The sequence below is a fragment of the Coloeus monedula genome (genome assembly GCF_965178545.1).
Source record: "Coloeus monedula genome assembly, chromosome: 21".
In the NCBI taxonomy this organism is placed as follows: domain Eukaryota; kingdom Metazoa; phylum Chordata; class Aves; order Passeriformes; family Corvidae; genus Coloeus; species Coloeus monedula.
In genome coordinates, this window is record NC_138801.1 from 4,709,083 (window position 1) to 4,718,799 (window position 9,717).

Consider the following 9,717-nt stretch of genomic DNA (forward strand, 5'->3'; position numbering starts at 1 on the left):
CTAATGTCACCAGCAATGCAAAACCTTTTAAAAAACACAGCATAGTTTTACAGGAGATTAATAACGTTCACTCTTCTTTAAATATACACAGGTCAATTTTACTGGTACTTCCACAACTAAACATTTATCTGTCAACACAGAGATACCACTACTTTTCCTGGACCATGTCCCACCAAGAACCAGCTATCTGTGAAACATTCACCACCTGCCTCAGCGATGAAAGACACCACTTGGAAGGGCTTTGGTGAGACACTGGTATTGTCTGCCCAGAGACTTGCTGTCAGATGCCCTTATATCCTGCAGAAGCCCTGTTTGGGCCATGCAGTGATCATGAGCCTAGCAAGGAAGGGACCAGATCAGCATTCAGTTCCCAGCACACATTGCTTAGTAGGCAGGGAGCAACAGGAGAATATCAGCATCCAAGTACAAAGTCAATGGGATCAATACAGAAGACTTGTGCAGCAAGCAGAGGCTGTAGCAAGAGTCTAAGCCACAAAAAACCCTCTCGCTGTCATTCTACTGCATTATTTCCAGAGGGAGATGCCAAGATTTGCTGGTACACCTGAAAAAGGCCCTGCCAAGATCTGGATGTAGTGCCAGAAAATGGCACCGAATCCTGCCAGACAGGGAAAAGCAAGTCAGGAGTCTGCAGTGCAGAGAAGAGATAAGACACCCCATCGCCGAGCGCCTGATTCACAAGAGGGACCCTCCTTGCTTAGCTCAATAGCCGTATTTGGTGGTACCAGCTCTTTTAATCCTGCACAATTACAGTTTCTCACCATCTCCCATGAACCTTGGCTCAGGGAATGGGAGGATCACATCTCCCATGATTTATTGCAGAAGTATGCTGTTAGCCAAGCAATACTGTTGGAAGTTGCCTGCCAGAGGACTTGCCTGCAGTCCAGTCCCATCCTCAGATCTCTAAGTCAGACCTCCTGGGATTTGAAACTTGGAGCAGGACTATAAAGAGGAGAGGCGGAGTCTTCTGGACAGTGGATTTATCATTAATTACACATTGTGGACTTCTACAGACAGAGGTAAAACATGACGACAGGGAGGGGGGACAGAAAGGGCATGTCCTGTAAGATGACGTGACCTCGTTTCCTCAGTTCTGCCTTCACCAAGCTCACCTGCTGTTCCCTCTTCTAAATGTACCAACAGGTTGGGAATCACAACTACTGCCAGTGAATCACTGCACATTGTAGAGAAACCAGGTCTTCACAGTGTCAGGTTTGGTCTTAAAATACAGAAGCTTCACCTCTATGCTAAACAACTTTTCCAGTGCTGGGAAGGCAAGCAAGGCAAAGGCAGCCAGAGAGGCTGGAATTGTAACTTACTGTAAAACAGATAAAGCAGACTGGAGTCTAGAGAATAGCTCAATTGTATTTACACAAAAACATTAACGAGTGGTCCTTTCTGTGCGGGCTGGACAGACAATACCACACCCTGGAAAGGAGCCCTGACCTCCAGTAATTGAGGATGCAGACAAAGAAATAGTTCATCCTGAGTATGCAAGACTACGGCACACAGCAAAAAAAAACCAATCAGAAGGCTGGTCCACAGCCCACAAAAAGTACTTACGAGATCCTGTGCTCATGAAACTCCCCCTCTTCTTCAAGCAACAGAAAACCCAAGGTGTGCAGTTAATTCTTTCCTTGAAAGGAGTGTCTGTTTACAACAGTCCACCAGAGAAACAGCCAGTTTCACCCATCTGCCCCATCATGCTGTAGAGAAGGAACTGATCCACTGATGCCAGCCGGTCAGGAAGGTATAACCTTACCTCTAACCCAAGAGGAAGTGCTGCAGGGCTTTCATACCCTGCAGGGAAGCAGGAAGGTTATCTCATGTGGAACAACCTGGAGGCACCAGCTACCAACATTACACTCCTTACCCTCTCATCTAGGCCATGAGGATGTTAAAGGAGACAAGGATCAGCACGAATTGAAGTAAAAGAGTCTATTTCTTTGCTGTTACACATTTCAGAGGCCAAACCCAGGAAGGACAAAGCCACTCAGTTCAGCAAGGATCACCTGTGGCCTCAACAGATCCAGATTCCGACCCCTCTGGTACAAGAGAAAAGGGAAGTGACCTCATGATCTCCATGAGCGGCCTGCCAACAAGGCTCATATTCAAGTGCAAATCCTTACCCTTCAGAGTTGTACTTTCACTCTGGCTCCCCTACAACCAAGGGTCAGAGTTGAAAAACACAACCCTCAGCCTCCAATATGATTCTGCCTTCCACTCTGCCCTGCTCAGGCTCCTCTGAGATCTCAGTGTCCAGGGGGAACACAGAGATGCAACATCCCGTTCCCTCAACACCAAAACAAGGAGGCTGATCATAAGCAAGCAATTTAAATCCAAATACAAAAGAAATACCTGGCACAACGCTCTGTTGGCAAAACTTGTTCAGAAAGCTCCTGGCAACTGTAAGGTAAATGGGCATTTAGGTATCTGAGCAACAATAACAGACTGTGAGTAGCTGGTGGGGATCTCTTGATGGGTAACAGGGCTTGGCACTATCAGTCCAAGGCAGAGGAACAGTTTGCTCAACTAAGACTGTAGAGAGCAAGAAGTCCCAGAGCTCAGGTCCCTGACTCAGCCACCCAAACCTGCATGCCGAGACCCTCAGAGAAAATGCAGCTCTTCATCACAAAGAAGCAATTTGCAAAGAAGAATCAAACAAGGAAGAAACGCACTGCAGCAGCACCTGCCATGTCCGGAACACTCCCTTCCAGTGGAAAAGACTGTCCACTGGCACAGAAAGTGGACCCAATCATGCCTACTGCTCCCGAGGAGCCCACAAGGCCAGGATGCACCCACACAAGCACAAACTGTTCTCAGTCACTGCACCACACCTTAGGTCTGACAGGTGAAAGCAAAGACTCTTCCATCACTAATAATAAACACCACTGCATGTTAAGGTTGTGAAAGTCCCTTAGTCCTGATACTTTTGCCTACACAGACTTTTAAAAGTCATCAGAGCCATGATACCCATATAACCAGGTGAGACACAGCCAGAGTAGCATAGGTGAAACACCTGTGCTGCCAGCAGCAGAACCCAAGCATAAGGCTCCAAATCATTAGGTGTAGCTTATCTTGGAGAGAGCACTACCCATCCAAGGCCACCACTGGCCACTGGAGAATGCTCCTCTGTCAAACATTTCATAATCCTTCACCAGGTCCCAAGCTCAGCAATTTATTCCATCTCTCAGCAGTGAACATAAATTTTATAGCGAACAAGCAGAGAGAAAATCAAAGATGTCACAGCTCCAAGAGATGAAATCAGAGCAAAGCTGGCAGTCCTTTGGGTTACCAGCCCTTTTTTCAGGAACAGATACAGCTCTCTCCACATAAATGCCATCAGCTGTTGAGTAAGCTGCACTGTTTTCTCTGCAGTCTCAGGAAGGATCACACTGGAGTGGGGATGTGGATGTTTACCTTGTGCCTGATGAGCCTCACAACAAAATCTGGACTTTGGTAACACCTCTCCACTCTCTCAGGTTGTCTGCCGACTTCAGGGCCTCAGTTCCCACTCAGGTTATGCACAGAAGGTTTTCTTTATGAAGAGATAAATATGCCCAATGCTACTGATCAGCAGGCAGCAAATGCCAGTCCCTCACTGCACAAGGGAGAGGATCCTTTACACCCCTGCTGAGCAGATCCCTCTGGCCTTGTTCCTCCCCAAGGCACTGCTGGGAGCTCCCCTGGCAGGTACACGCTGCAGGGTACAAAGCTGCCCTGGCAAGAGCTTAATTCCTCTTTCTCTATCACTTCTCCCAATTCCCACAGCCATCAAGACTGATGCAGCTGGTTCAAGCCATTAATAAGATGACAAGCAGTCCAGACAGGCCTGCAGCTCATAAACACTGCAGAGGCTGAAGCTTCCAAGCAAGTCTTCCTCTAGATTCCCCAATCTGAACAGCACTAGGACAATGCAGCATTGCACAGCAATTCTCCTTACAGGAAGCCTATTCATGGGAGCCATTTGCACTACAAATGAGTTAACAGGAATGTGATGGGAAAGGGACAGAGGTACAAAGTGGTAAGAAAGCATCTCACATGCCTTGTGATTCAGTATTCTGATGAAAGAGGCTTTAGACTCTTTAGGAAGCTTCAGCTTTTCTGGAGAGCTAAGCAACTCGGACTATGCCCAGGACATGTGGACTACACCGAGCCAGACAGGAAGTGAAAACATTTCACAGATGCTTTAATTTACACAGATATTTGCAATGCATAACTGACAAGGTGTGTACGCGTCATCACTTCTATTTTCCAGATAGGAAAATGACACCGCAGAACTCGGCAGCTATGCTAAGCGGCAGAGCAAGAAATAGAGCCTGCATCTCCCACTTTCTGGGGCTCAAAACCACCCTCTGAATCACACTGCCTGCCTGAAGCTGTGGGGCCAGCAGCAGCATGAAGTCCTGCTCCAGAGGAGTTCTGGGAGGAGCAGGTCCTTGCATGCTGGGATGGGGAATGCTGCAAACATCTCCTAAATGAACCACCCCAAACACGGCTTTCACTGCAATAGGATCACAGGCATCATTAGAGGCAACACTTAGCTCAGATGCAGAACACTTAACACCATAATAACACTCAAGCTCTCATGAATCTGCTTCTGAATGACGGTTCCTGAAGCTTGGTTATTTCAATAAAAGATAAAACCATAGTTATTATTGTAGCCAAAGAAGCAGCACCTCTTGAACATGTCCCTACTCCCCTGCCTGCTTCACAGCCCACTCCCAACTCTGAACAAGATCACTTGAGGCTTTTATGCAGCCTCCCGGCCCACATACAGGTAGGAAGAGCTGAAGAACTCACCCCGCAGCAGAACTCTTCCAAAAAAATCACCATATTCCCACACAATAAGTGACTGGGGGAGGCAAAGTCCCAGTGCAAGCTCTTCAAATCTGTCTCTATTCACTCCTTGGAGCACCATCACTACAATTCCCATCTAAATGTCTCAGTGGCTACCTGGGAAGGATTCCTCCACCAAATCTCTTCCATAAGGGTGCTAACTGTGCAAATACCAGGTAGTTCACTCCTCTTAAGTGCCACCCACCTGAAATTAGAAGGCTATTGAGGATGCTCCCAACAGCTGACTGAAGCCTGGCAGACATCTGAAATACTATGGTTCACCATAGTGGTGGCTCTTGGCCAGATCCTAGAGGGTTGTTAGCAAGTCCTCACTTTCTTCCCGGTTATTTTTCCGTATTTCTTCACACTTAAGCCCGGCTCAGCTGCACATTTCAAACCTGGTCATTACCTCTTCCCTTTCACCCAAGGTATGACTTTTCTTCGGTTCCCCACAAACTAATACCTGTAGTCTCTTAAAGATGTAACAGTGAGCTGACATCCCCCCCTTCCACCCCCTTCTTACCTTTCCACCCCTTCCAGCCTACCAACACTTTCCTGAAAATCTAAGTGTTGGAATCAAAACACAGACATTGGATTTTGGCCACAAGTTCAATAACCCCCTGCAGAACTGCATATACACCTTTTAACAACTTCTGTCCCCACACACCCCACAGCACGGCAGGTCAAGCAGCTTCACAACCAACCAATGCCACAGGGAATTACAGAACAACTAAAGCGGCCTCCAGTCCACTTCAGTTAATGTCCAAATGCTCCCAGACAAAAAAAACAGATCAGGATTTAACAGTTATATGTATCTGAACAGCTTTGCTCTGAAATAAACAGCTCATAAGCTCCAGTTGCTTTGTTAGTTTTGCACAAGAACTACATGTGCATGCAGGGAACATCCTGAATTCTAGTACAAGTTACTAACAGAACATGAGCTCAAGCTATGTTTCAGTGAGGCTGAATATAATGCAATGTCCTGCTTTAGCCCCATTTTAGCCTTGTAGGGGAAGGAAAAACTTTTCAACCAACCCAGATGTGTGCAAAACCCACCCTCAGAGGGCGCTTCCCTTTGGTAAGGAAGTCAATTTCAGAACTTAGAAAAGGCTGTTCTGTGATGGAGAGAGCTGCAGCTCCCCAGCCTTTACCTGCTCTCTGTGCTCTCACCTCATTGTCTGATACCTGACAGAACCACCGTTGTATTTCTTCTGCTCCAAATGAGAAATTAGTGATAACGAGCTGTGGACTTATCGACCTATTAGGAGAATGAGTCAGTGACACATGAAAAACAAAACCCACTTACAAGGCAGGATCAGCTGAAGAGCAAGGTCTGATACTGAGACAACGGCTCAGTGCCAAGTTGCAGAATAAATGAGGAATGTCCGTAAAAAGAAACAGGGAACCAGAGAGGTCCAGCCCTTGGAATAAACCCTTTCCCTCTCCTAAAGTTACTATCCTGTATTACTAAGTTTCTCCTGCTCATACTGCTTCTATTCCTTCAACATGAAAATACACAGTTTTAAGTGGAAATGCCACTACAGCAAAATCTCTTTGTAGACTACCATCATAAAAGAAAAAAAAAAAAATACAAAAGGTTTGTTTGCTATTATTGTCAACAGCACTTAAACCTAGCCCAGCTTGCCCTTAAATACTTTCAATTACTCAGGTAAGCACAATGAAGGCTTGAGCAAGCAGCACTCTTGAACAGGCAGGTAATTCTGTACTGGATCATCACCCAGGCTGCACTGCACAGCTCAGGTAAAGCCCAGCAGCACCAGGGCCCTTGTTTTCCTCAGTCACACCTCAGGTGTGACCCCGGCAGGACGAGGAGGCCACACGGGCACTGAGGGTTGTCTGTCTTGTACCATCACTCAGGTACCACAGGGAGCTGCGTCAGACAAACATACTCTAATGCCACTACTACCTTTAGGAGGTTGTTCAAATAAATCAGCCTTTGAAGTCAGGCTTTACACAGAGCTTTATTAAAAGGCTTTATTGAGATGTCACTATAAAGTGAAATAATTTTAATAAAAAATATTTAGGAATATTACTCACTTATTGAAACAAAAATACTTTTAAACCCTGCATTTCCCTTCCAGCATCTTTATGGACTATTTACTCACTTTTCCAGTTTCAGCCAGCTGGCTGAGCTGCCCTTTTAAGCTCTCATGCACACACAGAAAAAAGAAAGAAAAGCTCAAGAGTTCATCCAGAAAATGCACTGTAAGACCAAAGAAAAATTCTCCCAATTTAGAAAAACCAAGGCACCAATTTGTCTATAATGACAAATTTCGAAATCCATACTTAACACGTGGTTTAATTTCTTTTCTTTAAGAAAGGTATCTGTCAAATTCAAGTAAAAATTTGTTTTCTTAACAGTGAAGACTGCAGAAAGCATCCTCAGATGTGTGATACCTAGTTTACTCAACCCTGCAGAAAAGCAGACCAGACTAATGAACAAAAAAAAGGAATCAACTTATATTCAAGGCACTTAGCAAATTAAGCAAAAAATCAAAATACAGCTAACAGCAGATGTACTCACACTGGCTTGTGGAAACAACAAAGCAGCAATTCCAAATAGCATCTGTGATTTTTCTGAGTATGATTTTAAATCTGAACTTTTAAATTTTAACAAGAAAATCATTACAGGAGAGGTGTTGTTTATTGTAACCCCAAAATACTCTGCTAACTAGGAAGAACGTCTTAAGCCAGAGACCCAAAAGAAGCAGCATCACCCATGATGAGCCCACGAAGATCTCATGGACCAGAGATGTGCCTCTGATAAAACCTAGGCTCGTTTCCAACACTTCATTTGGAGTGAAAAATGCATATAATTGTTTCATATTTTCAGTCAGAAATCAGCCTGAAAACTTCACTTTTCATCCTCTCTTTAAATTCCACTTTCAGAATATAGTCCCAGCCTCCCTACCTCTTCCAGGTGACTTTACTCCCCAGTCTCTAGCTCAGAGCAGTAGTCTTTGGAACACTGGGGTTTCAGTACCCCAGTGACCAGTGAACATGGAAAAGGCAGGTACAAAAGTACTGTCCTGGCCAGTTTATATCTGAGAAACCTATTCATCAGGAGCTGATTCTCCAAACTTGCACTCTCCAAGACAGGGACCAGCTATTTATCCATCATGGAAGAGCCCATTCCAGTGAAGGCCTCAAGTGAATCTGTAAGATAAGGCTCAACAAAAGTAAAACTTACATTATAAACCTGCATTCAGTGCTGGAAGGGGTGGGATGCCTTCCCCCCTGGAGATGAAGTAGGCACTGCAAGGTGCTTACACTTTATACCTCTTCCTAGAGAGAAACAAAACTACTAAATTCCTAAACGTTTAATATTTACTGTACCTTTTCACCCCAAACACCAGTAACGTCAATATACAAGCATCTGATGAGTAGATACTCAATGTATATCTCACCCTTTGCACACTCAGAAGACAGAAACCAAACAAAACAACTTTCCTAACAAACCCCACAATTCCCAGCTCATTCAAACCCCTTACGGCAGCTTTGACTTTGGAGATCATGGGGGTTTTTTTAAAGAAAAAACCCTCCAAATTCACAACCAACACGACTAAAACCACCCCCCAGAGAAGATGCTCAGCACGTGTCCCAGGACCCACATTAGGGTTTCCCCAGCTTGCAGCACAGCTGCTCCCACACAGAGATGAGAAACTCCTTCTTGAACAAAAAAAAAAAAAAAACAAACCAAACCCTAAAACATCTTTCCAAACCTACCGAACGAGCTCGCCCAGCGCATAAACTCCATCCTCGCTCCCCCGCCCCAGCCGCATTTCGGCCTCAGCGGCCCTTTTGTAGCTCCCGCACAATAACAAACCGGCCGAGCCTTCTGGATGCCACCCCCCCCCCCCTTGTTTTGCTGAGACAGACACACACACACATACAACACACACACACACGGCGCGACAAAAATATCTTTGTGTCACACTCCAGACGACGAAGAAAAACAACCTGCCTTTGCGGCGGGGAGCCCCCCGCCCCGGCTGCACCCACCGGGGAGCGCAGCGGGGCGGGGGCGGCTCGGCCCCGGGGGCCGGAGCCCGGACAAGGGGCCCCGAGCCCGGGCGGCCCCACCAGCCCCACCGGGGATGGGCCCGGCCAGGCCCCGCGGCGGCCCCGTTCCCGCAGGGAGAAGGGGGGCGGTTCGCACAATAAACACCGGCGGCTACAGCAGCGCGACATTGGGGGGAGTCTCCCCTCAAGCCGCCCGGGGGACCCGCCCAAGCCGGGAGGCCGCGGGGTGCCGCAGCCGCTGGCTCCGGCTCCATTTTAGCGCTGCCTCGTCCCACCTTCCCTCTCCCTCCCCTTCCTCCTCCCCCCCGGGCCCCACTCACCGCCCCAAATATCCGCGGCCGCCGCCGCCGCCGGCCCCCGATACCCACCTGTGGTGGTGGCGGGGAGCCGGGGGTGCCTGCGGAGCCGGGTGCGGACAGGCAATGGGCGCGGGGCGCGGCGGATGGCGACGGATTGCGCGGGGCGGCGGCGGCGGCTGCGGCCGATCCGGGCACTCGCTGCCTCCTCCTCCTCCTCCCGCTGGCGGCCCGGCCCCGCCACACAGCGCCCCCTGCAGGGCCCCGCCGGCACCGCGGGGGCGGCGCTGAGGGGGAGCTCCCTCAGGGGGACAAGGAGCTGCTGGAGAGGGTCCTGCGGAGGGCGCGGAGACGATTTGGGGGCTGGAGCATCTCTCGTATGAGGAGACATTGCGGGAGCTGGGCCGGGTTAGTCTGAAGAAGAGGAGGCTGAGAGGGGATCTCATCAATCCACGTAAGTATCTCCACGGCATGTCCGAGGATGGTGCCAGACTCTCTTCAGCGGTGCAATGAGGAGCAA

At 48.0% G+C, this 9,717-nt stretch overlaps 1 protein-coding gene across 10 annotated transcripts in view; it reads right to left on the reverse strand.

The window, feature by feature from the left end:
- PRRC2B (proline rich coiled-coil 2B) overlaps window positions 1–9,406 on the reverse strand; it is a 46,935-nt gene extending 37,529 nt beyond the window's left edge. For 7 of the 10 annotated variants that reach the window (XR_014227018.1, XR_014227019.1, XM_082295326.1 and 4 more), the window contains exon 1: window positions 9,222–9,406. The gene's annotated coding sequence lies outside the window, so the exon portion shown is untranslated. Of the gene's footprint in view, window positions 1–8,604; window positions 8,632–9,221 lie in introns of those variants that run through there. The other 3 variants (XM_082295328.1, XM_082295325.1, XM_082295327.1) reach the window with 2 other exon arrangements.
- Between the last annotated feature and the right edge of the window lie 311 nt (window positions 9,407–9,717).